The following is a 24923-nucleotide window of genomic DNA, read 5'->3' on the forward strand; positions in this document are numbered from 1 at the left end:
CTGGTCTGGTCTGCACTGAATCTCTGGGATGCTCAGCTAGGGGGATAGCACTTCAGCAAGAACCACAACACAGCGGCTTTCTGTTCAGCCTGCAGACACTGTAGTCATTAATCACTGAAATCAAGGCTCCGTGTCATCCACAAGTAGTGAATTTAACTTGCAATCCACAGGGGCTTACAATGGCTACATTTTATTTTTGGATTCTGGCGTTTTGGGGCTCCTTGAAAGGAGCTGCTCCTTTCAAGCCTTTTCAACGTTGCTCCCCAACTGCGGGGGGAAGCAAATCACTCTTTTAAACCCTAAATCAGCCACATCAGGAGATCGCCCGGCCTTTGATAAGCACCTCGCAGAGCCAAAGAGCTCCCAGCGACTCCTAACATCCCCCCTCAGAGCTCTCCGTGCTGCGGGGCAGCCCCCCCATGAGGGACACAGCTCCCGCATCGCCTCGGGCCGGCCACCGAGCTCCGGGGAAGGCAGCAGCAGGCCTTGCAGCACCCCTCCGGTACCACCGAGGAGGAGGAGAGGAGAGGAGAGCCCCGGCCTCGGCGTGAGGGCTCCGGAGCTGCCCGGGGGCCGGCAGCGCCTCCCCGGCCCCGCTCCTCACGGGCGGCGCTCGCCCCTCCCGCCGCCTGCCGGGGCTGAGGCGAGCCCGCCCCGCGGCCGCGGGGGAAGGAGCCGCTGCCTGCCGGCGGGGAGAGAGGGGGAACGGAGGGGAAAACGGAGCGGAGCTGGCTCCGGTAAGCAGCCTCCGCTGCCGTTACCGGCGCTGAGGAGCCGCGGAGCCCCGGAGGAGCCGCGGTGGGCTGAGGGCGAGCCCAGCCCCGCGGCGAGCCGGGCTCAGCCCCGCGGCCACGACGCCGGTGGAGGTGAGCGGCCCCCGGGGATGGGGGGCTCGGGGATGGGGACCCCCGGGACCGGGGGGGGACCGAGGGGGATCGGGGGAGACCGTGGGGTGGTGGGGACGGGGGCTGGGGGCACCTTGGGGGCTGCCCTCCGGCGGCCGTAGTCGCTGGTGGGTCGGTGGGGGTGCTTTGGGTAAGTTTGGTGGCGTGGAGTCGCCCGGCGTTGGGAACTGGTAGTCTATATTTATATATATATTAATTAATTATTTATTTAAGGAGGGGGAAAACGTGTTTTATTTCATGTTTTCGTGGCCAGCCTGCTGCTGGAATCGCTTCCTTGCGGGAGCTGCGGAGGGAAAAAACGGGGTGCCGGGGCTGAGCGCCTCACGCCGCCCTCGTGCCCCCGAGGCCGGGGAGCGGGGCTGGGTGTGGAGGGACCCCACGGCCCCTTTTTACAGCTCAGGGCTCCCCACGTTGATTTCTCCACAGCGTTTTCTCTTCCAGGCTTCGCTGCCACGCACCGCGTTGGCTGGCGGCTGGTTGGAGTGGATTTGGGTGCCTGGTTCTCTCCGTCCCGCAGTTCGGTGCCCAGAGGTTTGGGAAGTTTGGTGCTTGCCCAGGGCAGGGCCCCGCAGCCCCAGCAGTGCCCTTTCTGCTCCTGCCCGAGGGTGAGGGTTGGAAATGGGCCCCGAGAGGCTCCAGCTCCTTACCAGGGTATCCCCAGCGGCCACCGGTGCTGAGGAGAGAAGTCCTGGTAGATTTCTGTCTTCTCTGAGCAGCACAATGCGTACTGTGGCTGGTCTTTTTTCCTCTCTGAAACTCAGATGTCCAGAGGAAGCGACGGTGAATAAGCCGAATAATTGCATTTGCAGGTTTTAAATCCAGCGACCCAGAGAAGTTCTTCCACGGCTTTGAGCGAGGGCCTTGTTTGCTGCGTCCCTCGCCATCAGCTGCAGAGGTGGTGGCCGGATTGTAAACAAATCTCTGATTTATAACTCATCCAGACCTAAGCTCTTTAGTGCAAAGAGGGCTTTCCTCGTACGCTATTAAGTATACTGGCTGCATATAGCAGATTATTCATGGTAATTGCCTGTCTGTTTCTCATGTCATCTGATCTGCCTCAGTGTGTTGCCACCTGCCTGCTCAGGTACGCCAGGCTACAGCTGTACCTTGTTTTATTCCCGTCCTTGGACATCTTGGAAATCTGGCAAACCATTTTAATGTAATGTTTAAATTTGAGCCTGAACTGAAATACAAGATTCAGCCTCGCTTGGCTGCTGCTTCCAAAAACATGCTGAGGTTGAACTTGCACCCAGGTGCAAGGTTCAGGCTAGGACTGCAGTGTCACGGATGTAGGAAGTGGACCAAATCCTGGTCCCGTGCTGTTCTGGACCCTTTTCTCACTTTCTGGTAGTAAATAGGGTGCTGCAAATACATCCCGTTCTCTTTTAGGTGCTAACTTTTCCTTTGTGCCAGCTCCTCCTCTTGCCCAGCACTGGCAGCTTTGTGCCCCAGCCCTTCCTGTTCCTCCCCAGCCACCTTGGTGCTTCCCAAAAACTTGGAACTCGCACGTGGGCCTCTCCTTCAGTATTCAAATCCTTACTGAAGAGCCTTACGTATCTGTCAGGAAGCTTATAACAGATAAGCTGACTAATCGTCTCTGTGAACAGTAGTCTTATTTAAAAGTCGTTACAATCAACTACCTTCCATATTTAAGATGGGTAACCCGGGTGGAATCATCAAATCCTTCCTAAACCGGCAATTTTTGGTAACTTGGCCAGTTGGGATGACTCGTTTTACCCACACAAAGCTGCCTCGGAGTTACCCACACAGCACAAGCTATCGCTACGGCTCCTCTGGGTTCTTTGTAATAGGACAGTGTATATTTATTATTCCTGTACAGTTATTAGCAGGAAGAAATCAAGTCTAGCTGCCGTGCTCTGCAGTGCATCTGGTTCTGGGCGTTGTGGAGAAAATGTGCTTGGCAGCTGTGCTGCTTGGAAGTGCCCTCAGCATTGCCGTGGCCCCTTTTAATGCCACTTCCCTAATTTTGTGCTCCTTTACAGAGCAGGCAGTTAGCAGCCAGCATGCAGAAAGGAGCGCTCTCAGAACTTTCTTCAACTTCTGTTGGGTAATGCGAAACTTGCCGTGCTCGCACAGCACGAGCGGGGTTTATTGCACTGCTGGCACCGCTTGTGCGGTGTGTAATGGGCTCGTGGTGTCAGGCTTAAGGGAAATTTACAGCACAGGCGTGGTAGTTCTTGTGCACCGAGGGAAAGAGTGACAAAATGGTGTGGAGAGACACCTTTATTTGTCTAAGTGAAGTGTCTGTAGTGCAGGAGATAAAGCATGCAGGTCTTCACACTGGCTACATCAGTAAATGAAACTGTATAATTATGACAGCGGGATAAATATAGCCTCAGCAGATGGGGAAAAAAACTATTGGAAAGGCATGGAACTGACGACATGAAAGAACTCCCCTGAACTGGGAGGCTATTGCAAACAAATGTGTGTCTGCATGTATTAAATATTGCTTCTAAGGCAAAAGGATATTAATCTGATGTTATTACTCATGCTCGTTTTTTTTTTTTTCTTTCTGCATTTCTCCCAGTTTAGAGAATTAAAATAATTTGTCAGCTTCACTTTCAGATTCTTGCTGCTGTAATGTTTTGGTTCCAGGCAGTGCAGAGGAATGGTTGTGTAGCTGGTTTAGGTAACATATTTTAACTGAGCTCCTTAATTATGAAAATATTTTCCAGCTCTAAAAGCTTGTTTAAAAAAAAAAAAAAAAGAAAAAAGGGATTAAATTGATAGTATCACTCTGCTGGCTAAAAATATGCATGAAAGGCCTGCTTCTCGTTTCTCTTGGAGCTGTTCTGTGGCTGTGCAGTCCCACCGGTTCTGTTCGCCTGCAAGCCCTTGGTGCCATCACATCTCAAGATATTTAGGAGTAAATCCCTTGTTGGGGTTAACAGAGTAGGAGGATGGTATAGAGAATGGTTCAGAACCTTTCTCCTGGTAATATACAAGAAAAAGTGGGCATGCGGTGGGATGGGAAAGATTCAAGCCTGTTAATTATTTTATGAGATGTGGAATTAGATTGAAGGACTATTTGCCTGAGCGTTCTGGAAGCACGGGACTTGGCCAGATCCAAAATAATTTCTGTAAATCACAGAAGAGTCCAGAAATATGCAAATACTAGAGATGATTTTGGAGCGTTACAAAAGATGTAAACGTCTGGCCTGTGTAGCTGAAGCCAGTCTCTGAGAATTAAGGCCGGGAGGAAACTTCGAGGAGAGCAGCTTATTCAGTGCCTGCCTGCAGTGGAATTTCTTGCGCTTCCTGTTGCAGCATCTGGCGCTGCTGTCAGAGATGGGAAATAGATTAGTGGATCACGATGGATTAGAGCCGTGGCTCTTCAGATGCTTAAAAAGTGTAATTCTGTCAGCGCACGTGTGCGCTCCGAGCCGGGCGTTCTCTCACGCTTGTGCACCAACGATGCACTTTGTCTTAATATTAACTCAGGGGAGGAAGATCCAGCAAAGTCGCACGCAGCTGTCTTTTTCCCCCTCTCCTTTCTATGCGTGGTGGTTGCTGTTGTTTTGTCTGCTTGTTTTTCCCTCCCAGATCCAACAGAGCCCCCGTGGCTAACTCAAATGTCGGCGCCGTTGACTCCCCGGTTGGTTTTTGGTGCACGGGTGAGTCACGGGGTTGTGGCGCTGGTGATTTTGTGGGCTGATGCATCCTGTGCTGCTTCTGCGAGCTCCAACGTGCTCGCAGGAAGGCATGGCTCAAAGCTGGGGTCAGAAAGTCAGACCGTAGGGCTGGGACTGAGGAAACGGGACCACAGGCGGTGAATTTATCGCCAGGCTCCGCAGAGAGAACAAAGAGGACGTGGCCTCACCACCAGAAAGTGGGCTTGGGATGGGCTGTGAGGTAAATGGATGCTCGTGAAGGTTTGGAACTGGGACTTGGTTTCTGTGCTGCTACAGAAGATTTTGGTGGGAAGAATACCTGAGAGTTCAGCACAGCACCGCATGTAAAGCCACTGGAAAACAGGTGAGATCTGGCACGAGTCGAGGTGTTTTTTTTTTCCTTCTGTGTAGAACTTGTAGAAGTGCTACAGCAACTTGTAGTATGGCTAAAATTGGGGTCAGGGGTTGGCAGGTGGATCATTTCTTTCTGTAGGGACTGGTATCAGCAGGGGAAAATGCCTCGGAAGAGGAGTCTTGATGAGATCGTGGTCAAGCCTGCTGATAAGCACAGCTGTTTGGTCGAGTCTTTTAAAGTTTCTTTTTGTCACGAAACACAAGTTAACTCAGAGGACCTTCTGATTTCAGATTGTTGAGAGCCTCCGTGATTTTTGCAAGAAACCTTACAGCAGTTCTGTTTTCCTCGGGGCCGTAGGTAACTTGATGAAATCCCGGTGTTTCAGTGTATGGCACATTAATTCATGTGTTAAGTGGGTTTCTGACAACAGCAGAGCAACAGGGGCCGCCAGGATCCTTTGCAACGCAGCCAGAAGTTGAGGTGGCCGAGCTTTTTGGTTCTTGGGGCGTCCTTAATTCCTTAATGATGTGCAGAAGAGGACAGAAACCCTCCTCCGTGGCTTTGCGTTATGTTGAAGGCCTAGGCTGCATTTCAATGGGAGCACCAGGATACAAACTATTAGATGCCATTTTGGAGAAATACTTCGAATATCATTTGCTGGAATACACTCCAGTTGCAAATAGCTGCCTGTTGAGAGCATTAAACTGACCTGACTTGGCTGCTCAACAGTTGACGTGTACTCGTTTGCTCTCTAATTATTTGCAGCACAGCTGATAATACCCTTCTTTTGACCTGATTATAAGCAGCAGATTTTGCAGGGAACAGTGGCTATTTGTGGCAAAAAGCATGCCTTGCGCCTACCAAGCATTAGCGAGCGGCGGCAGGGGTGGAATGACTGTGGTTAACGCGGGAGAGGTAATAAAAGGCTGGCTAAAAAGGTCACCAGGCAGCAGGGACTAACGCCCTTTTGTAAGAAATGTTTTTAAAACGTGCACCAAGTAGGACGGGGCTGGTTGGTGTGGTGCCTGCAAGGAAAGAATGATTTTGCACGAGACTTTCAAAGCGTATGTTGTGAAACAAGTACTGAGTGGAGGCTCTGTTCTGCCAGTAAAGAAGTGGTAAGAGCAGAGGGGAAGGAGAGAGGCCACCTAAAGCAACTCCAGGCAAACAATGTGGTCTTGAAGACCGCTGATGCCATCGGGTAACTGTGTAAGTCACCTCTCAGAGATGACATTTAGGAGGTCAGGGGATGCTGAACGTTTCTCTAAAGCCACAGCACAACACGCCCTGTTGGCAGTGATCTGCTGGCGTGGTTACGTGGTTTGTGCAGACAGAGATAGCGTGAAGGAGCTGCAAAGGAGTGAGAGCTCAGCGCCAGGATTTCCTCCTCGCTATTCTTTTAAGTGTTTTTCCTTTGTAGCAGTGTTTGTAAACTTGTAAACAAGAAATTGACCCTTTTCTTGGCTAGAATAAATAACCGTGCTGCTTTCATTTGTGTTTTTGCCTGGGGTTCCAGGTGAACTCAGGTGCCAGCCAGCCAGAAGAAGCAACGTTTCTTCTGGAAACTAACCCAGATAACGAGGCTGGCTGCAGCATGCTGGGGTCTGGGAGCTGCTGGAGCTGCAGAGTTTTCTCACTGGCATACAGGATCTGTTTGGGGACGGAAACCCTGAAAAGCTCAGAAAAAGGAGAGAAATCTCACTTGATGGGGAGAACCTGCTCTAGTTATCTTGGTGCTTAGCAAAGTTCAATATCTGAGTCATGCAGATTGATGTGGGCTCAGTGCTCTCTGCCTGCTTGGTGGCCACCCAGTGAAAAATGGTCTCAGAGCATCGGCTGATGTAACGGCACTGTAGTCAGATTGAAAAGTAAGTTCTTGCAATTGATTTTTGTTTCATTCATGCTTTTGTAACTCGGTAATTGCTCGAGGAAGCAATAGGCTGTGTGCCTCTTCAATAGAGAGTACCAGAAGAACCTTCTGAAGTTGCCAGAGCACTTGTTAAATGTGAAAGATAAATTGGGAACGGAGCTCCTTGCAGCAGGGACGCGTTCGAGAGTGCTTATAAATAGTGAAAACAGGAACTTCGGGAAGAGGGGAATCTGAAATGATTAATCCCTTGTAGTAACCATTTCTCAAACCACAAGCCCAAATAAGAAACAGAAAATGATCCAACCTCACAAGAGCTCTTGAGAAGAAAATAAGTATAAAACATATGGAAACCTTCAGGGTGAAGCTGCTCTGTTTGATGGGATTCTGTTCAAAGAAAATCATATCCTCCTGATGCACGCTGTGCTCAGGAATACTAATCATAAATCTCACGCTGCCTGTGTGTGGTGCAAGATCTAAACCCACTGTTACCTATTTTGGTCTTTCCACTTGAGGAAAAGGCATCCGCACGTAGCATTTGCAGTCACTGGAGACATCAGCTGGGAAAATTGTCACAGAACGAGCACAAGATTCCCCATTTCTCATCTGAGCATGGCTACTGGCGTTGTGGTTCACAGCAACGCTAGCTATTCTGGGATGGGAGGCAAAGAACATCGAGAACCAGGATGGGAAGTGTTATTTTGTCAGGTTTGATTCCAGAAGCGCTTCTCTTCTCGCAGAAGAAGCCTCTCTGGGTATTTAGGGTCTATCTTTTAGGATCCTCAAGGAAGAGCAGGAAACTTGTTCCAGCATTGCCATCCTTGAAAGCCCTAGATGCTCTCCAGAGAGTTTTGGTTGGGAAGAACAATGCAAAGAGAGGATGAGGTGTAGCAGCATCCTGCCTGCTAACCCCGAGGTTTGGAAGAAGGATTCTTGCTTGAAACAGCTCCAGAAGAGGTCCATTGTCAAAAAACCTGGGCAAGTGGTCTACTGCTATAATAATAATTAATATTCTGCCATGATAGTTCTTAGGATTCCCTTCCCCACTTCCTTTCCCCAGGCATACAGGGTTGGAAGTGAATGTGCCCGTTTCATTTTCTCTGTCTCAATTTCGTACTAAAACCCCTTCAGAAATCCCTGTTATAAATCTTTGTCACCGCTGCACTTTGCTAATGAATTAGGCACATACGCAGCCTGCGGACCTCTGGATGAAGGCCATTAACTTGAAATATGCGGAATAATTAGCCTGGCACTTCTACAAAACGCTGATCTTCTTTTTCCATCCCGGGCTTTACATCTGCTTTCAGCCTCTGCATAATGTTTTGGTGTCCTGAAATCCCCTGCCTGTACCGGTACAGATCTGACGTGATGCCTGCTGTCTGAGTAATGCTTCCCCTGCCCGTAGGTGAGTGGGCCCCTGTGCATTTTCACGTTTTTCATTAGTTTTCATTCATTTCTGTAATTTTTGGAGGAGCTGCAAGACTATTAATTTTTTTCAGGCAGCCTGTGGGTCACTGGTGGATCAATTCGGATATAAATTGAACACTTTAAATGCCTTTTCTCAGAAAGGCAAGAAGGAAGCAGTGTTCGAATCAAATCGAGCAGAACTATAAAAAGAAATACTTGTTTACCTATTGCTTGGTGTACTTCTGGATCCTATTGGCAAATTCACAGGAAAACAGACGTTTATTAAGAAGGAAAAATAATCAGGTCACAGATAAATACACAAGCAGATAGCTAACTGGAAGGAGGTGGAAAGATGCATTGCTTTAGCATCTTTCCTTGTTTTTTAATCGTTCAGTAAAAGTGTAAGAAATATTTGGTACGAGTACTGGTCTATGTGTGTGCAGGTACAGGTCTGGTAGTGTTCTGATGCAGGACTCGTGCCGCGTTGCCTGGCTGGAATGGAAATTAATTCCCCACTTCAGTTACACGTAATGGAAGTTGGGAAGCACCAGCTAAGCAAAAGATACATTTTTTCTTTAGACTAATGTAAAAATAATAAGCTTTGTGATAAAAAAAAATGGTAGCTTACTCCTAAGCACGCTCCTGTTGACTTTGTGCCCATCAGTAAAAATCTTTGGCAGATTTTGCTAAGTTCAATATTGCTTCTCCTTTGTGGTGGGAGCTGTTAGTGCTGTGGGGTTTGCTGGTTGTCCTCGTTACCAGGAGGAATTGAATTGCTGGAATTCACCGCGCCGTTTTGTGAGCTACGTTGCTTTATTTATGAAGCAAGGAACAAGCAGAAGGCGTCTTCCAGACAACTCTCCGTGGAATGGATCAGCTCCACGGCCCTCCTCACCCGCACAAACACATTCTCCTTTCCTCCTTCACAGCAGGTAGCAGTTGTGATGGGTCTCCTGCTGCACTCCTCTTTTAGGGCTCTCCTTTCCTGTGCTGGATGCCTCAGAGAGAGCCCCTGCAGCCATACCCCGAGGAAATCTCCCTTCTGCCTTCCCACAATTCGCTGTCTGATGGGGCTGCATCACGGTGCAATCCCTGGAGTGGTTCTTGCTGTAACTTTTTCCATTTTACTCCGCGGAGATGCCTAATTGCTTCTTTATTTGGGAGGTCTTGTGGCTGCCTAATGGCTCAAAGACCTGTGTGTCCGTAGGCACCAGCGCTCCCTTTCCTGGCTTACGGTGCAGAAACAGAATAGAAATGGTGAACCGAGATGGAAACCTCTAAAACCACAGTGCTGCTGGCTCCAGCCACGTCTTTGTAAAGTCTGCCTGCAGAGTGGGCTGGACTTCACCTCTGCTTTTTTGAGGCTCTTTGAAAGAGGTGGATTCCAGGTAAACAGGCTGGGTTGATACAGCAATAGCCACTCTGCAGCGTCTGGGCGTCTCCTGGTTGGGGAAAGAGTGGTGTGCCACGAGCTGTTACACCTCGAGCTTCTTCTGTTCAGTACCTTACGGTGCTCTGAGCAGTGCAGGGATCTTCCAGTCTGAAAATTAGTCATGGATTTGGGAAATCTGGCAAAGGGCAGCTTTAGGACCATCCTAAGGCCAGCCTGCTGCTTCTTGGAGACTTGGCAGTCCCCTCCCCAGGACTTCAGGCTAAACACAGCTAGTAATTATTCCCAACACTGCTCTGGAGCACAATCCTTTTATTTCTACACTTGTACCAGTTCTCTGTGGTTCTGTAAAACAGATTTTCTTCATGAAACCGAATGCTTTTCAGGCAACCAAACTCATTTGATTTTTCGTTACTGATATCGTGTCTCGGAGCAAGCAAGTTGCAGAAGGATTGATGCCGTGAAACGCAGTCATGTGCATGCACAGCTGCTTCACACTGCTTTCTACTTCAGACATATTCCTTGAGTATTTTTTTTAATATGGTTACAATGATAGGTTTTAAAAGGGTACCCGTAGGTGTCTAAGAAGTGTACATTGTAATCAGGGTAATTAAATTCGTAGAAATTAGCAGTTTGACATAAAAAAAAAAAAAATAATTGCAAGCAGCATAACATTACTTGCCGTGTGTTCTCATATTTGTCATTGGGTGCTTGATTAAAATGTTGTGCATGTCTTTACACTGTAAATATAGTTAATCCGTATTATTGTTTCCATGATTTTTTTTTTTTTAATTTTAGAATTCTAGAGAAGATCTTTTTCCCTGTGGAAAGTCTGTAGGATCCGATCCTCTTTGCTTTTTCTGCAGAGGAGGGTGAAAGGAGTGTTCTCCATATGTCTGTGGGGTTAAAATTATCCTGAATGATGTGTGGCAGTGGCTCTGCAGATAGCTGCAGCTCCGCTCTCCACAGCTCCAAAGGATAAACCTAACCGGCGAGAGGAGCACGGCTGCTTTATTCCCGAGCCGTGCAGGGTTCCCTGCTGGACTCTGTTGTCCCCGTGCTTACGGTCTGGCCCTTTGAAGTAGGACTTTTTTAAAGCAAGCAGTAGATGTTTTTCCAACAATGTGGATAAGGTGATTTGTGATCTCCACTCGTTGACTACCTGGCTGTCTTCCACAACCTCAATCCCTGCGTTTGCTGCGATGCTCCTGAACCTGGGGTTTGCCTCGTGGTTCAGGCGTTCCCTGCCCCTTCCAGCAGCAGAGGCCTGCCCATCCGTACCCTGAGGCTTCAAAGGTAGCCCTAATGAAACCTTCTGACCGCTGCTTTGCTTGTGCTGGGTAGTTTTGCTTGCCAAGTGCTCAGTTTTTTCTTCTGGGATGCGATATAAATGCCACTTCGCAGGTTCCACCTGTGCTGTATGTACCACAGAAATACAGCTGAGGGTACAGCCTTACAGCATTCATCACAGGCAGCTAACTTGGTCACAGGAAAAAAGGAACATTTCTTCCATCCTGAGTTGTGTACAGAGGGAATAGGAGCATCTCCTTACCTCGCTGGAGGGAGATTTATGGGGGTGCACCTGAGCGTTGGAGTGAGGAAGGTGAAGGCCCCTGAAAGCAGAAGCTCTCACGCCGTGCCTCCTCCGACAGCCCGTGCGAGCAGCTGACACTGAACGCAATTAATAACATCAAAAAGAAAATCCATTAAGTTGTTATAGTAACTGGGAGGCTGAGGTTTCAGATGTACGATCCGAGTGACTCAGCCGTGGGGGGAGGCGTGCGGGAGCCCGCGTGTGGCAGCGGCCTGGCCGTGCGCTGCCCGCGTGGCGAGGCCGGGCTCTCAGCCCGGGTGTCAGCAGGGGGACGAGTTGATGCCACCCGCTGCGAAAAACCAAGAGGTTTTCCTGTAGGATGTCTGCCTAACAGTCAGCTCTCGTCTTTGCAGCATCTACACCTGATTTTGTATAGTGATACTTGAAGAAAATGGGCAGAACTCACCCCAAGTCACTGGCTAGGTGGCTCTGAGAGAGCTTCATAATAGGCATGGGGGATGCTGTGGGCTCCTGCCCCACAGCACCTCGTGTCTGGAGGTGCCCAGGGAGGGGATGGCTGCTGGGATCCCAGTTTCCTTCCTGCGAGTTGCTTGGATCTCTCATTGCCCTGTACAGGGGTGATAAGAGCGAGGTGACAAGCTGATAGCATTTTTTTTTAACCAATGCGTTTTCCGAATTGTGAGAAAGTTGTTGATCTGTTGCTTTAAATTTTGCATGGAGACTAATCCGTGCTTTAAAATCCAGCTAGTAATTTAATGCTGCTGTTTTACTACAGGAGTGCAGGTGCCCTTTGGCTTTTCAGTAAGGTAATCCTCAAAGACGGGCATTTGAAAACTCCTCCGTGCTGTTTATGCATTGAGGATTCACGTTGCTGGGTGGTAATTTAATGATTTCGAGGAGCCACGGTAAGCCATCTATCCTCTTAATCTGCTATTCATCTTGGAAAATCCTTACCTTTATTTTCTTACAGCAGTTTAAAGAAATGAAAGGAAGCAGGCACGTCGTCGTTACTCAGGTTTCGTTTCCCTTAATTGTCGCATAAAACCTTCTTGCCTGAGAGTTGTGTTGAAAGCCTCCGGTCACCTCACAGGGCTATAAAAAGTTTGTGGGTTTGAAGATTTTTCCACGCTGGAGAGGTGAGTCTAGAGGGTACAGTGAGGGGCATGTTTCCATGGCAATCTCTTCCGTGCGGGGCTGAAATCTGGCTGCAGTATTTCCAGACAGAGGCGTCGTTTCTGAGCACGGACACTGAACCGTCCAAGCCACCTTTGCAAACCTTTTCTCCAGTGCCTGGTGCAGTGGTGCTGCCTTGCCAGAGGGAGTTTTGCTGCTCAGAGCAGCAGCAGCAGCAAGGTCAGGTCTCCAGAGTGGGATGTTGCTGTAGGAGAAGGTTACAGGACGGGCAGGACTTCTTTTGTCTTGAAAGTTGGCATTTCTCCTGCCCGGAAGGAAAGTCCACGTTGCCATCCAGAGAAACCAACACTTTATTTTTTAATTTATTTTTTTTGCCTGAGTAGAGCACGTCCTACAAACAAACCAGGAAACCTTTGCAAATGCTAGGGCACTCTTGTGACTTCCTAGCATTTTGTAGGCTGGTGCGATGTGGTACAATAGGTCATTCTGAGTCTGCATCATGCTGTTACTTTGACTTTTTGGCATCGGAACAAGTAGCAACATATTCTGCTCTAGGGGAAGGTTAGTTCGAAAGAAGACTGTACTGGTAATACCCAAATATGGCATTTCTGGAAGAAAAGTGTAGGAGCTAGTATTGACGATCTGTGGCCAGTAGTGTTACCTGTTTAAAAAGAACCCAAATATTTCAAAGACGGAGTTGTCCTTTGTTGCTGGAAAGGTGAGGAACTGCCTGTCACCCCTCAATTTCCCATTCTTATTTAAAGAACAGTATTAATTGCAGCTACCAGCCACCTCCTCAAGCAGTGCCTGAATGTCCCTTGCCTTATGGGTCAGAGATGACCAGGAAGCCACAAGTTGCTGCATCTAAAGATAAAGCAGTGACCCATTTCATCGAGGCTCCCGTTTTCAGCTGCTGTCGTTTCTCCACGTGTCCAGCTCCGTGCAGAGCAGAGGTCACTTTTTTTGGTGGTTGGGATGCCTCTGCCTGTGCTTTGGACACCCTGGGGCTCTCACACATCCCAGCCTTTTGGAATTTCCAGCTCTGCAGTTCAGTGTGCAACTTCAGCGTTGAACAATTTGGACAGAGCCAGAATTTTCCTGGTAACCCCCACAGAAGAGCACCGAGCTTGTCCCAGTGAAGTCTGAAGCCTGTGCTCTGAGCACGGGTATGCTGCAAGTAGATTACTGAACAGTGAGCTCCTCATTAATTGCACTCTTTGAAGTGACTGAATTCGATCAAAACTTTCTAAACTATGCAGCACGAGGCAGACACTGAGTGTTGGAAGTATCACCCCACATAATTAAGGGCTTGAAGAGCTTTAAATAACTAGGGGGGGAAAATTACAATGGGAAATTTGAGGAAAATGCTGGTGTTACCACTTTCACCTAACATAATAGCACTTGATTTCTGAGAAAATTGCAGTGTTCTAAACCATTCTTTCCTTTAAAAAAAACGCTGATAACTTCAGCCTGAAATTTAGAAAAATGCAAATATTTTCCCAACAAACAAAATATCAGATACTGAATGAAACAAAATAGCAGGAGGATAAAGAAACAGTGACATCTGCTAAAAGAAAATCCTGGAATAAAAAAGCTTCAATGTTCTTGTAAATGAGGCTTTTTTCGATCTCTTGTTGCGAAGTAGTTGTTCAGAATACAAAAATGGGGCCGTAGATGCCTCTTGAAGTGTACGAATTAAAAGATTTTAATGGAAGTGGTCTTAGCCAGCGGTTGGCAGGAAACATCTGTGCATTTGAAGAATGCCGAAGGCTTTTCATTTGGTCTATTTTCCCCAAGGAAAATATGAAATCTCTTTCATACAGCTCCTTTGCTGGAACTCTGAGGGATACGTTGTGTGAGTTTGGGGCTTTTTTTTTCCCCACTCTGCCAGAATTTGGCTGTTGACACTCATGCCCTTTCCCCGTGTGCTGTCATCGTGCTGCTTTTCACTGCAGCACTGCAGTATCCTGAGGGTGTTTGCCATCGATCCAGGGTTCTGCTAGCTGCAAGTACGAGGTCGCTCCCGATGGTTTTCTGGTAGTTTCTTCCCTTCCACTGCCTTGTAGGTAAGGACTGAATGAAATAGTGTTTCATCTTGCAGTGCCCTCCTTTCTTTGCTTTCCCTTTTTTTCCTCCATCGTGCCCTCAGCTACCTGCCTTCACTTTCTGTTCTCCTCCCACCCTCCAGCTCTGTCCCTCACGGTGGGCTGTTAGGGACAGTCAGCACGAGCGTAATTTGCTGCTTGCTGCTTTCATTGGGGGACTTTTATGGGATGCACTGCCAGGATATTTCGATCTGGAACAGCCAGCGTGGAAGAACTGGGGTAAATCAGGTTTGCAGTTGGCCATGCTACGCTAATGCAATCATGTCCGTTTTAGTACTGCGAGTGCCAGGCTTTGCCTCTGCAGATGAGGCTGTGCAATTTAATTTTTACTCTCTGTTTCTGTGTGGAAAGGAGACTTTCTGAAAACCGGAGCCGTTCGATGAACCACTTACCCTTCAGAGTGAGAGCAGCGTGTCAGGTGCCCTTAGAGCTGAATTTTGGGAAGAGGTTAGCTCTCCGCCAAGCCTTACATCCTGCAGCTACACAAGCGCCTTGGCTCTAAATGAACAACTGCATTATTTTCAACATCTCAGAATTTAGCTGCTTTTAGATGAATAGTAAACAGGGGAGCTAGGGGAGGGATGTGAGTTAAAAACAGGTTCTCTTCTGCTCCGTGTGCTTTTTCCTGGGCGCCCCTGTGCAGCGGTGAGCGTAGCTGGGTCTGTTTTCTTTCCAGCTCTGCTTTGACTGCTACGTGATTTTGAGTCAGTCGCTCACCATCTCCCTGCTTGTGTGTCCGCTGCTGTCAGACTGAGCCCACTCGTCAAAGCCTTGGAGATCTGTGGGTGAGAAGTGTTGCAGGGATGTTGTGGTTCGGCGTGTACCAAACCTGGGTAGGAGGTAGCAGAGGCAAGCGAGCTTTGCTGTGGGTGCCTGGCCGTTTCTCCTCGAGATGACGTGCGTGTTCCTGTTCGTTTTATACGTTTTTTTGAGACTGCAGCAGAGAGTGGTTATTCCTGTGGTTAATAATAGAGTAATAGCAGCTACTCCTGCACAAAATCTGTGATCTAAAAAAAAATAATAAATCCGTTGTTTGTCACTAACAAAAATGATGCTGCAGACAGGCAGAGCTGTTAGAAACGAGGCATCGAGTGCGAAGAGATGCTGTTAGCCCAGAAGTAGCCTCATTTTGTACTCATTTAACAGCACGGAGAGATCTCTCAGACTCATCTTTCTCCTTCCTTGGATTCCTTCTGGCATTGTCTTTTACGTGCAGGCTGTGATAGGCAAGTTATGAAAATGCAATTTATCGGCTGCAGAACCCTTCCTGGTGCAGAGATGATGCAGGCGGGCCAGAGACACACGGCGGCAGCTGGCTGCCCAGGAACTGGGCATTGGTTTTGCTTCCAATAATTTATTTTTTTAATGTCTGCTTCAGGAAAAGCTGGTTACTCTTTTCCCTGTTCTCGCCGCAGAAACCTTTGCTGCTGTTTGCCAAGGAGGAGGTTTTGCAGCAGGCAGTGTCGCCGCCCTGTGAGGCCTCCCAGCCCCTTGCCCGCTGTGTAAGCTACCTGGGAGCAAGGCACGGCAGCAGGAAGGGTGAGGGAAGACTTGAAAAAATTCAGGATCAAGGATGTCCCTCTGTTAGGGGTGTTGGAGGATGTGTTCACGCTGGGATGCTGTTTGCTTGCAGCCTTGATTGTCTCCTTCTGTGCTTAGGGTCGGCGTGTTGCTCACAGCATGGCTCCAGGGCTTTAGAAATAAAACTCCTGCTTGTGTGCTTTCTGAAATGGCCTCTCCCCATGGAAACTGCAGGGGGAAGAGAGCTGCTCGGTGGATTTTAGAGCTGTTGCCCTTGGGACTCAATATTGGAGTGAGTTCAGGAAGGTAAGAAGTCAGTGGCAGGAGGCAAGAGCGTGAAGTTCCCCTTGCTGTTCAGCCAGCCCAAGCTAATCCTGCCTGGTCTGTGCTGCTGGCATCAGGGGAGAGCAGCAAGGCTCAGTGAACCGGGCTCCTTCCCTCATAAAAACACCTGGGGAACATGAAGTCTGTTGGCTTTGTGTTTTTTTAAAGCCACCTTCCAGTCTAAAGGGGGGGATTTGCATTAGGTGTGTTTTGTTGCACCGTTTTTTGTTGTATTTTTAAACCATCACAGTCTCTTTAAAAAGCATAATTAATAATTGTTCTCTGCTCTGAGTGCTGTTCTGCTGCACTCCGAGGAGTGGGAGGCTCTGCTAGTCATTTGCACATGGAACGAGGAAGGTATAAATTGTGTCTTTTAATGGTGTGCTTCACTTTCCGAAGTAATTACCTCGGGAGTCATGTGTGTGCTGGTGGCTACCGCTATTTAACTGCGGCCTTTGTTGCCGTCAAAATTGATTTTTAAACTAACTGGTTTTGACCACGATATTAGACAAACTTTTAGAAATAGGATTTTAAAACCATTAACGCAGTGAAGAAAGTAGCAGAGCGGCTTTAGCTCTGCTCAGGCTATTAACATTTGTCTGAAAAAAATTCCTGAAAAAAACGCGGTTGTACTTCCGTAGCAGTAATAATGAAAAAACACTGCTTGTATTCCAGTGGCGTTCTGCAGAGGCCTTATGGCAGTGAGCAATGTAATAATGCCTTCAAATTAGCACTGCTTTTGCTATCGGGCCTGCAACAAACGAGGAGCAATGGCAGTCTGAGCATCCCCGCTGCTGGAAACCAAAGAGTTACTGGGATTTCTGGCGCAGCCTGCCGTGGTTATTCTCAGCTGTAATGATTAGGTTGCCAGAGAGAAGATGAGCCTTTGCAGCCCTCTTAACCTCGGTGCTGTCTCAGTAAGCAGCCTGCTAATGAAAGTTAAGACACTGTGTTAATAAGGATAATTTACCCGGCGGTAACATGGGCAGGGAGGCTTATGAGAAGTTTTTGATTTGCCCCTGCAGTATCCTGCTTTTGACAGAACTTTCTCAGATATGCACATGGAGTACCCTGGGTATGGCATTGCCTTTCTAAAATCAAAGACCTGACTTCATTTACCAATTGTAGACAAATTTGCAGTTGTATTACATCACACAGATGCCTTCTCGTGTAAATCACCTAATTCAGACTCGGTTTGACCGAGCCCCACTTCACAGGATGCCAGTTCCAGGAGAGCTTTGAGCAGTGGTGGAGTACGAAGGGGAGCAGGCTCTTCTCTAGCTGGGTGATATCGGTAGGTTGTTAGCACTCCTACAGCAAACAACTTGTGCAAGAATGCTGGTGATTAAAAAAAAAAACAAACTGCAAACAAAAACCTCATTTTCTCTCTTAGGGCAGTTCTGTCTTTTCTGTTTTCCTAAGTCCCAAGCATCTGTGGAGGTAGGTGTGCTTGGTTTTCTTCTGTGTAGTGCTGCAAGTCTGCAGTAGCCTTCCCAGTGATTCATGGAAATGGGAATGGGTTTTCAGAACTGCAGAGCAGTTCCGTTGTTTCTGATCACAAGAATTAAGAGAAAACCAGTGGACAAAACAAATAACTTTTCTCTCTCTAAATAGCGAGAAGGGCTGGTTGGGCAAATCTTATGTAGGTGTTTCTGGGAGACTGTACAAAGGTAGCTGGACAGAACTGTGGTGGTCACCCAGCTAAAAGTTCAGGGCTTGGTGCTGGAAAACAAGAGCCAAAAGCCTAAACTGGTGGAAGAGAAAAATGTACAGGTGACTATTGAGTGGCTCAAGACTTGCTGTGTGTGTACATGGTGCAGAAATAACTACATTTCTGAGCCTAATTTTTCAGGGAATGTGATTTCAGCAGAACTGTTTGGCTGCTATTTCCCTGAAGGTGCTTTTGTGGTGGGTACAGCCTGCTCCTGCTCTGGGTGTGCAGCTCCAGCGCTGCTGTGCTGCGGGCCCTGACCTCGTTTCCTTGCCAGCAAGCACGCTGACCTTCCGAGCAAGCTGAGGGCGAATCTTGCTGTTGTATTCTAGAGTTGCTGGTTTTATTAAAAGCAAAATAAGAAGCCATCACTGGTATCAATTGCTAGGTATATCTCAGCTTACCTTTGGCTAATGCTAAGTCCACGTAAGGTTTATTTTTCTTCCAGCAACCCTGCGCAACTTCCAAGAGTCCACGTGCTTCTTCTGGGAGAGCAAAATGTGAGATTGCCACGTTTTTTTGGTGACTGTCACCCTGTCTGAGGATGTGCTTCATCCTGTGAAGCTCTGCTGATCTCCAAAGAGAATCAGGTTATCTGAGGGTGAGCCCAGCTCACAGGTGATGTAGCCGTGTGGTCAGACCAGCTCCTTCATCGCAGCCCTTCCTTAGGAAGGCTTTTCAATTAATTCAGCAATCAGGTCAGATGTGATCTTCCCATGTGTCTGGGCGTCATCAGGAGGGGTGGCAGGATGAGTCTGCTTCCGTATCACCCTCTGGCTCTAAACCTGCCCGTGCAGAGGCCAGAACGTGTGGGGAAGCAGTGTCACGGCGAAACACGTGCCTGGTATTGCAAATCACAGCAGAGTTTGCACATCGAGATGCACTTTAGGAATTTCTTTAAATAGTGGATTTCACACTGGATGAGTTCAATAGCTATTTTTAAAGAAGCGTGTAGGAAAAGCAGGCTTCATCACATGCATCCATGTAGTTTTATCCGCACCGCTGTCAGCTGCCAGTTTTGAACCCTGCTGTTCATTCACTCCCCCAGGATCTGGCTTCATCACCCCGAAATCACAGCAGCCGTCACTGTCACGTCTGAACAACGTGGTCAAGGAGCACAAAAATGGCCAAGTGCAGGACCTGGGTCAGCTTGGTGTAACCAGAAATCTCATAGCTTCCTGAGATAGAGGCCAGCAAAATGGATTAGACCCAGCTGTGGCACTGAAAGAGTTCTTTTTGTCGTCTAATACCAAATCAAAGTCATTCCCTGTTACCCACACTTAGCTAGCCCACTGGGATGGTGTCTTTATGGAGAATTTGGGTAGAAGAGAGAAAATCTGTGCCTGTAATTCATTTTACATGAATTAGAACATGTGCCTGGAAGAAAAACACTTCTGGTAAAGCCTCTTTGGGGTGGGGAATTTTTGTGGTTTGGTATTTTTATTTTTTTTAGATGCTTGTCCCAGGTATCAGATCTTTTGTGTAAAGGCACAAGGAAAGAACGACTCGGGTTTTTATTATATGTTTTTTTTTAATAATTGTTCGTGTTCTGCTTAAACTTACTTTGACAAACTGATAAATGCTTAGGAAGGGGAGGCAGCAGTGGTGCTCGAGGGCTCTGGCTTCCACTGAACCAACTGCTGGGAAACCTGGTCCCTCACTCCCCACCTCGTATCCGAGGTCTGTTCTGATCCCAGAGTTCAGCACAATTCCAGAGACACCCTGAAACTCGCATTCTTTCATTTTTTTTCCCAAAAATGTTTTCCTCAGTACTTGTTTCCTGCAGTTATTTCTTTTACTTACACTCAGTTACTTCTCCCTATTGTGCTCCCTGCGGTAGGTGATCCTGGGGGCATTTCTCACCGTGTCTTCTCCCTGGTGCTCCCCGTGCCCACGTTCAGGATGTGTAAGGTTGTTCACCTCTCTCACAGACCCTATATGAACTATTTAGGTCGTCATTCCTGTATGAGCTACGCAGAGTTGGCCATATTAGTCCTTCTGAATTACTTAATCCATCAGATCTTAATTTCTTGCTGACCGCCAGCCTGAGGAACGGGGCCTTGCGAGCATCTCTCTCCCTGTGCCCCAGCAGCACAGCTTCCAGCCTTTTTGCTGACAGCAGCCACATTTTGAGGAGTTCTGCACACCCGAAGCGTGCCGAATTCCAGCAGGTGTGTAAAAACAGGCAGTCCTGCCCAGGAGGGAGCTGCACCCGTGCGTCCTGCATTGAGGCCCTGGGGACCCCGCTGTGCCAGCGAGCTGTGAGCTGCTTGCTGTGCCACTCAGGAGAACGCTTCCTCCTTTTGTTCTTGCTCGTGAATTTTGTCTCTGTGTTGCAGAGGACTGCATATTATTTTTGGCAGCAAGTAGTCATGCCGGAGTTATTCTTCCTGCTCTGCGAATTCATCTTTACTGGTGTCTCATCTCGTTTGCCGTCCACTGTCGTTTTGGGGTTCTTTTTTTTATAACACAGCTGGATAACCTCTCCCAGTTGTTGAAGATGGATTCAGATTGTTAAGTTTTTTCCTGATAACGTAGTGTGACTTCTGTGCTGTTAACACGGCGTGAACTTCTCTCACTGCTGGGCTGCTCATCTAATTAATTATATCAGGTCTTACAAGCCAGATACGGTTTGCAGGCAGGAGCAGCAGTGCCGGGAAGTAGCCTGGCCAGATTTTGTGCCCTATTTCCCTGTGTGGAGGCTGCTCTCTGCCCTCTGCTTGAGGGCGTCTGGCAGGGAGCTGAGCGCTCCTGACACTTTGGTGAGCAGGGACGTGTGCTGCATGCGTGAGCCCCGAGGCGAGGAGGGCCAGAGCTGCAGTGAGACACAGCCACCACGCTGGCTCTGTGGCAGGGTTTAATCTGAGTTTATTTTGATATTTTTTTCTCTCTGTTGTCCCCGTGCTGCCGCTGCCCAAGGGACCCAAGGGCAGGTTTGCGGGGTGGTGCTCAGTGCCTGCCCCGCCGTGGGGCTGTGCACTAAGGGCAGGGGAGCAGGGTGCTGCTTTCTGCCACCCTGTGTGCCCGGGGAGAGCACGGGGAGCTGAGTTGTGGTGCCACATCTGCTCCTCTCCGGCTGGCTGCATGGCTGGATTTGTCTACGTGCCACCCTCGACAGAAGGCCGCGGTTCTGTGGCTGAAGTATTTGTTGTGTGTGTGCCAGTCTGGTAGTAAATAATGCCATGAGTTACAATTAAATCTTAGAACCAAATGCTAGTGCAATTCTTTTTCTTAATTATGGTTTTTCGGACGGGCTTCTCTCAGAGCCAGCTGAAGCCTTTCCCTAGGACTTTCTGTACTCCTGCAAAGAGCTCAATTAAGGAAAAATCCTCTGCAAGTGGGACCTGTTGGCTTTGATCCTGTATTACTGGATATGTTTCGGGGCTTGCCTAGATTATAGAGCCTTGTGAATACTGATTACTTTTAACATGATTTGAGTAGATGTTAAATTGCCCTTTCACTAATGGAGAGCTACGCTTGCATAACATCCGCTGCCAAGTGTTACATGAAAATGGGCAGTAAGTTATGAATCAGCCGTGATACCAGCAGTTAGCTGCATAGTTTGTCATCAAAAATGGTTTGTTATTCAAAATTACAGCTGCAGCTGTTCTTTCTTTCAGGTTGCTCATCTGAAGAAATCGGCTTGAACAAGAAGTTCGTATAGCAGGGCGCACTGTAATCTCAATAATGAAGAAAAGCAGAAGTGTCATGACAGTAACTGCAGATGAGGTATGTTTCTTCAAGAGGTGTGTTTTATTTATCCCAATACTTTATAGAAGTAAGGTCAAAAGTTTGTTCTTTTCTTACTTGGTAAGTATCAGCTGGTTTCGCTTCGGTCGCTCATTGATTTTCTTAGAGTTGTTTGCAGCTCATATATTAAGCATAAAATAAGGCCCACACATGTTTAAAAAAAAAAAAGGAAAAAAGAAAAAAGCACAAACAAACACCCACACTATGAGTTCTGAAGAGTTTTATGCAGAGCACATTCTTTATCATTCTTTGCTCAGTGTAATAATGACATTTGGGAGGACTGAACATTCACTTCCATACCCTGTGGAAGCTCTGCTCTGGATCCCATCGTTGTGCATGTGCAGTAGTTTTATACTTGCAAGTGTTTCCACACCTCTTGCTACTGTATTTGCTGAACACCTAATGCTATGCATGTGTTATTCCATTACTACACTTGCTAATCATCGTCATAATCCCCTATTAATTAAATGCCAGTTCCCATTCTCTGGAGAAATGCATCAGCTTGTAATGATGGCGTGATAACTGCAGCATTAATCGTCTTGCTTGTCACAGCTGGGACTCTCCAAAAATGGAAAACCACAGGAATGTATAGGAAAATACACTGGAGGAGTGGAACTTCAGAGCCAGTGTATCCTATAGCCCTCCTCCAGTAGATAAGTGATTCTTTTACACTCTTAGACCATACGTTGCACTGTTTCATGGTCAGTTTGCCCCCATGTGATGGTGGGTTTGATGTAGCCAACTCAGTCCTTGCTGATAATGAAAACAGGCATCTGACATCTAATGGGAAGTTCGAACACTCTGCTGTACATTTCTTAAATAATAACAAAAAGAATAATCTTACAAAAATTACTCATAAAGGCATGTCAAGTCAGATCCCCCTGTAGAAGCCAGGCTTTTCTTTCTGGGCTTCCTAGGAATATTTTTGACCAGATTTTAGGCTGCGGAAGAGTAGGGTTTGGATCACTGAAGCTCTCTAGCATGCTTTTTGAAAGTGTAGCATGCCAAATATTTGAACTTCCATCTAAGTCATTATGATTTTGGTGTTTTAGTAACTTCAGGAACCTGCACCAGCATGCCCTGTAGCACTTCAGACTACAATGAAGGAGTGCAGTAACTGTGGGCCATGTTGTTTCCTCTCTGGATGGTTTGTGTGGTTGTGGGATGGGCAAAAAAGCAGGGAAAGCTGAGGAAATTGATAATGTGCCATTCTCATGTCATTCTTGTCCTTCACTCCTGTGCTGAGAGTCCCTGCTGCAGTAGGAGAGCAGGCAGTACCATAGTCTCATGTCTATGGAGAACATACTTCCCATTAGCAACTAGGAGGCAAGGTTGGCCTCGTGCTACTTTGTAGTTGTTCCTGAAGGACCTAAGAAGTGATTATGGAACCTTACACTACTCGTTTATTTTTCAAAGTTACCAGTTACTCAATGCTCAACATGTTTCCAGGGGTGAGGCAGATCCTTCTACACTCAGTGCTTGCTAGAGAAGTGGAGGAAAGGATGCAGTGGGAATAGCTGGACCAGAAAGTGAACCTAGGGGCTTGGGGAGGCTGGAAGGTGGGCTGAGGGAGGTCTGAGAGGGGGTGGAGAGAGTAGGGAAGAGATCAAAATTTAGAAGCAGGTAGAAGAGTAAAAATATAGAGAGGTGGTCATATATATACACACCTATTACAGTAACCTTTCAGTTTAAACTGCTCACAATACAGAACTATTCTCATTTGTATTGGACCAGCTAAATTCTGTAAGACCAAAACTGACAGCCTTCTTGCAGTGCTGTTCTGTTCTGGGAAGACCTTGGCTTGGATTTGGGAAGACTGATGGCCAGCTCAGTGATCATGTTGGTGCTTTGAGATAGAAATAAATAGAAGCTCCGAGAGAAAAAAATATATTTCTATTAGAAATGACGAGCATAGGGTAGGGTAGCCCAGCAGGAAGTTCTTCTCACCGAGTCACCAATGATTCAGGATGTACCTAAGCCCTGTATTGGCATTTTTCTGTGCCTGGTGAATCATCAGAAAAAAAAGTGGCAAACCAGTATGTTTGTGCTGTGGAGTGGAATGATACAAGAGGTGGATGTTGTGTGGACTATTCTTTGAAAAAGTTCAAAATATCAAAAGTTTAATATATCACCGAAGTGACTTGGATTATTGAAGTGTTTGTTTAGATTAGAATTTAGCCTAGACGAGTTATGAATGAGTTTTCAAGTTAATTCATAACTTGATAAAATAACAACGCAATGCAGTCAGATTCTGCCAGGATTTCATAAAACAATTATCTTCTGTGAGTAGCTGTGACTGTAGAACAATGTAATTGAGTGTGGTTTATTCGTGTGGAAGAAAATGATTGTTTGAAGAATTTCGTTGGCTTTTCTCTTTGCAGAATGCTCTGGATTACCTGGAGTGTGGGCTGAGTAAGTCCTACAGTACTTCTAGCCATGCTCTGGGCATAGACCTCTGGAGAGGAAGAAGGTGTTGTTCTGGCAATTTGCAGTTACCCCCACTATCCCAAAGACAAACAGAAAAAGCAAGGACACCCGACAGAGACATCGTCTGTAGACCAACAACTCTGCCTTTGTTGACACCTCCAAGTATTGCGATCACCACTTACCAAGACTGGTAGGTTATTTTCCTTATGAACCTCGTGTGGTTATTTATTGAGGGTTTGCTGTTGTTTTCTATTATTTTTATTTTATTTTATTTTTTCTTAAAGGCATTAAATAATGTGTAAATTAATCAGTATTGTTGATGTGTAGCAGTTGGTGTATCATGGACTTACGTTTGCAGAGTAGCTGCCAGCCCTTTTTGAAACTCTTCTTCTCTTATGGACCTCTTTTGTTCACATTTTTATGACTCTTCATGAAAATTTTGTGTTGTAAATTCTGATCTGGGTGAAAGGATTTGTGTTATTAGCTTCCCACCCACAGAAGATGTGGATTGTTTAGGATGGCGATACACTCTTTTAAAACAGATTGAGGAACGAGGCTTTAGCTCTCTGGCTGTTTTCTGTCAAAGTGTTAGAAGGAAGGCTTGGAAAAGCATTTGAATCTGGTGTTAAGCTCGAGAAAAGTCCTGAAGAAACTATAGGAGAGCTGATCAAAAGGGGTTGCAAAGAGGTGAGTTCCAAAACAGAAACTGAATGCAAAGTTCCAAAGCAAGGAAATTGATCTGGAGGGAGGAGAGGTAGACAAGTAAGTGTTCATGATTTGGCATTGCAGTGAATTTCATGACAAAATAAAGTCAGATGTCCAGCTTAGCATATGATTTTT

General features: G+C 47.1%; 1 long non-coding RNA gene across 1 annotated transcript; it reads left to right on the forward strand.

Annotated features, from left to right (window-relative positions):
• The first annotated feature begins 751 nt into the window (after window positions 1-751).
• On the forward strand, window positions 752-24168 carry LOC309881002. The gene is made up of 3 exons (XR_014318059.1): window positions 752-866; window positions 21527-21635; window positions 24038-24168. It is a non-coding gene; the product is annotated as an uncharacterized lncRNA (long non-coding RNA).
• Window positions 24169-24923: the final 755 nt, after the last annotated feature.

This window comes from Aythya marila (genome assembly GCF_965140915.1).
Source record: "Aythya marila genome assembly, chromosome: 8".
NCBI classification, from domain to species: domain Eukaryota; kingdom Metazoa; phylum Chordata; class Aves; order Anseriformes; family Anatidae; genus Aythya; species Aythya marila.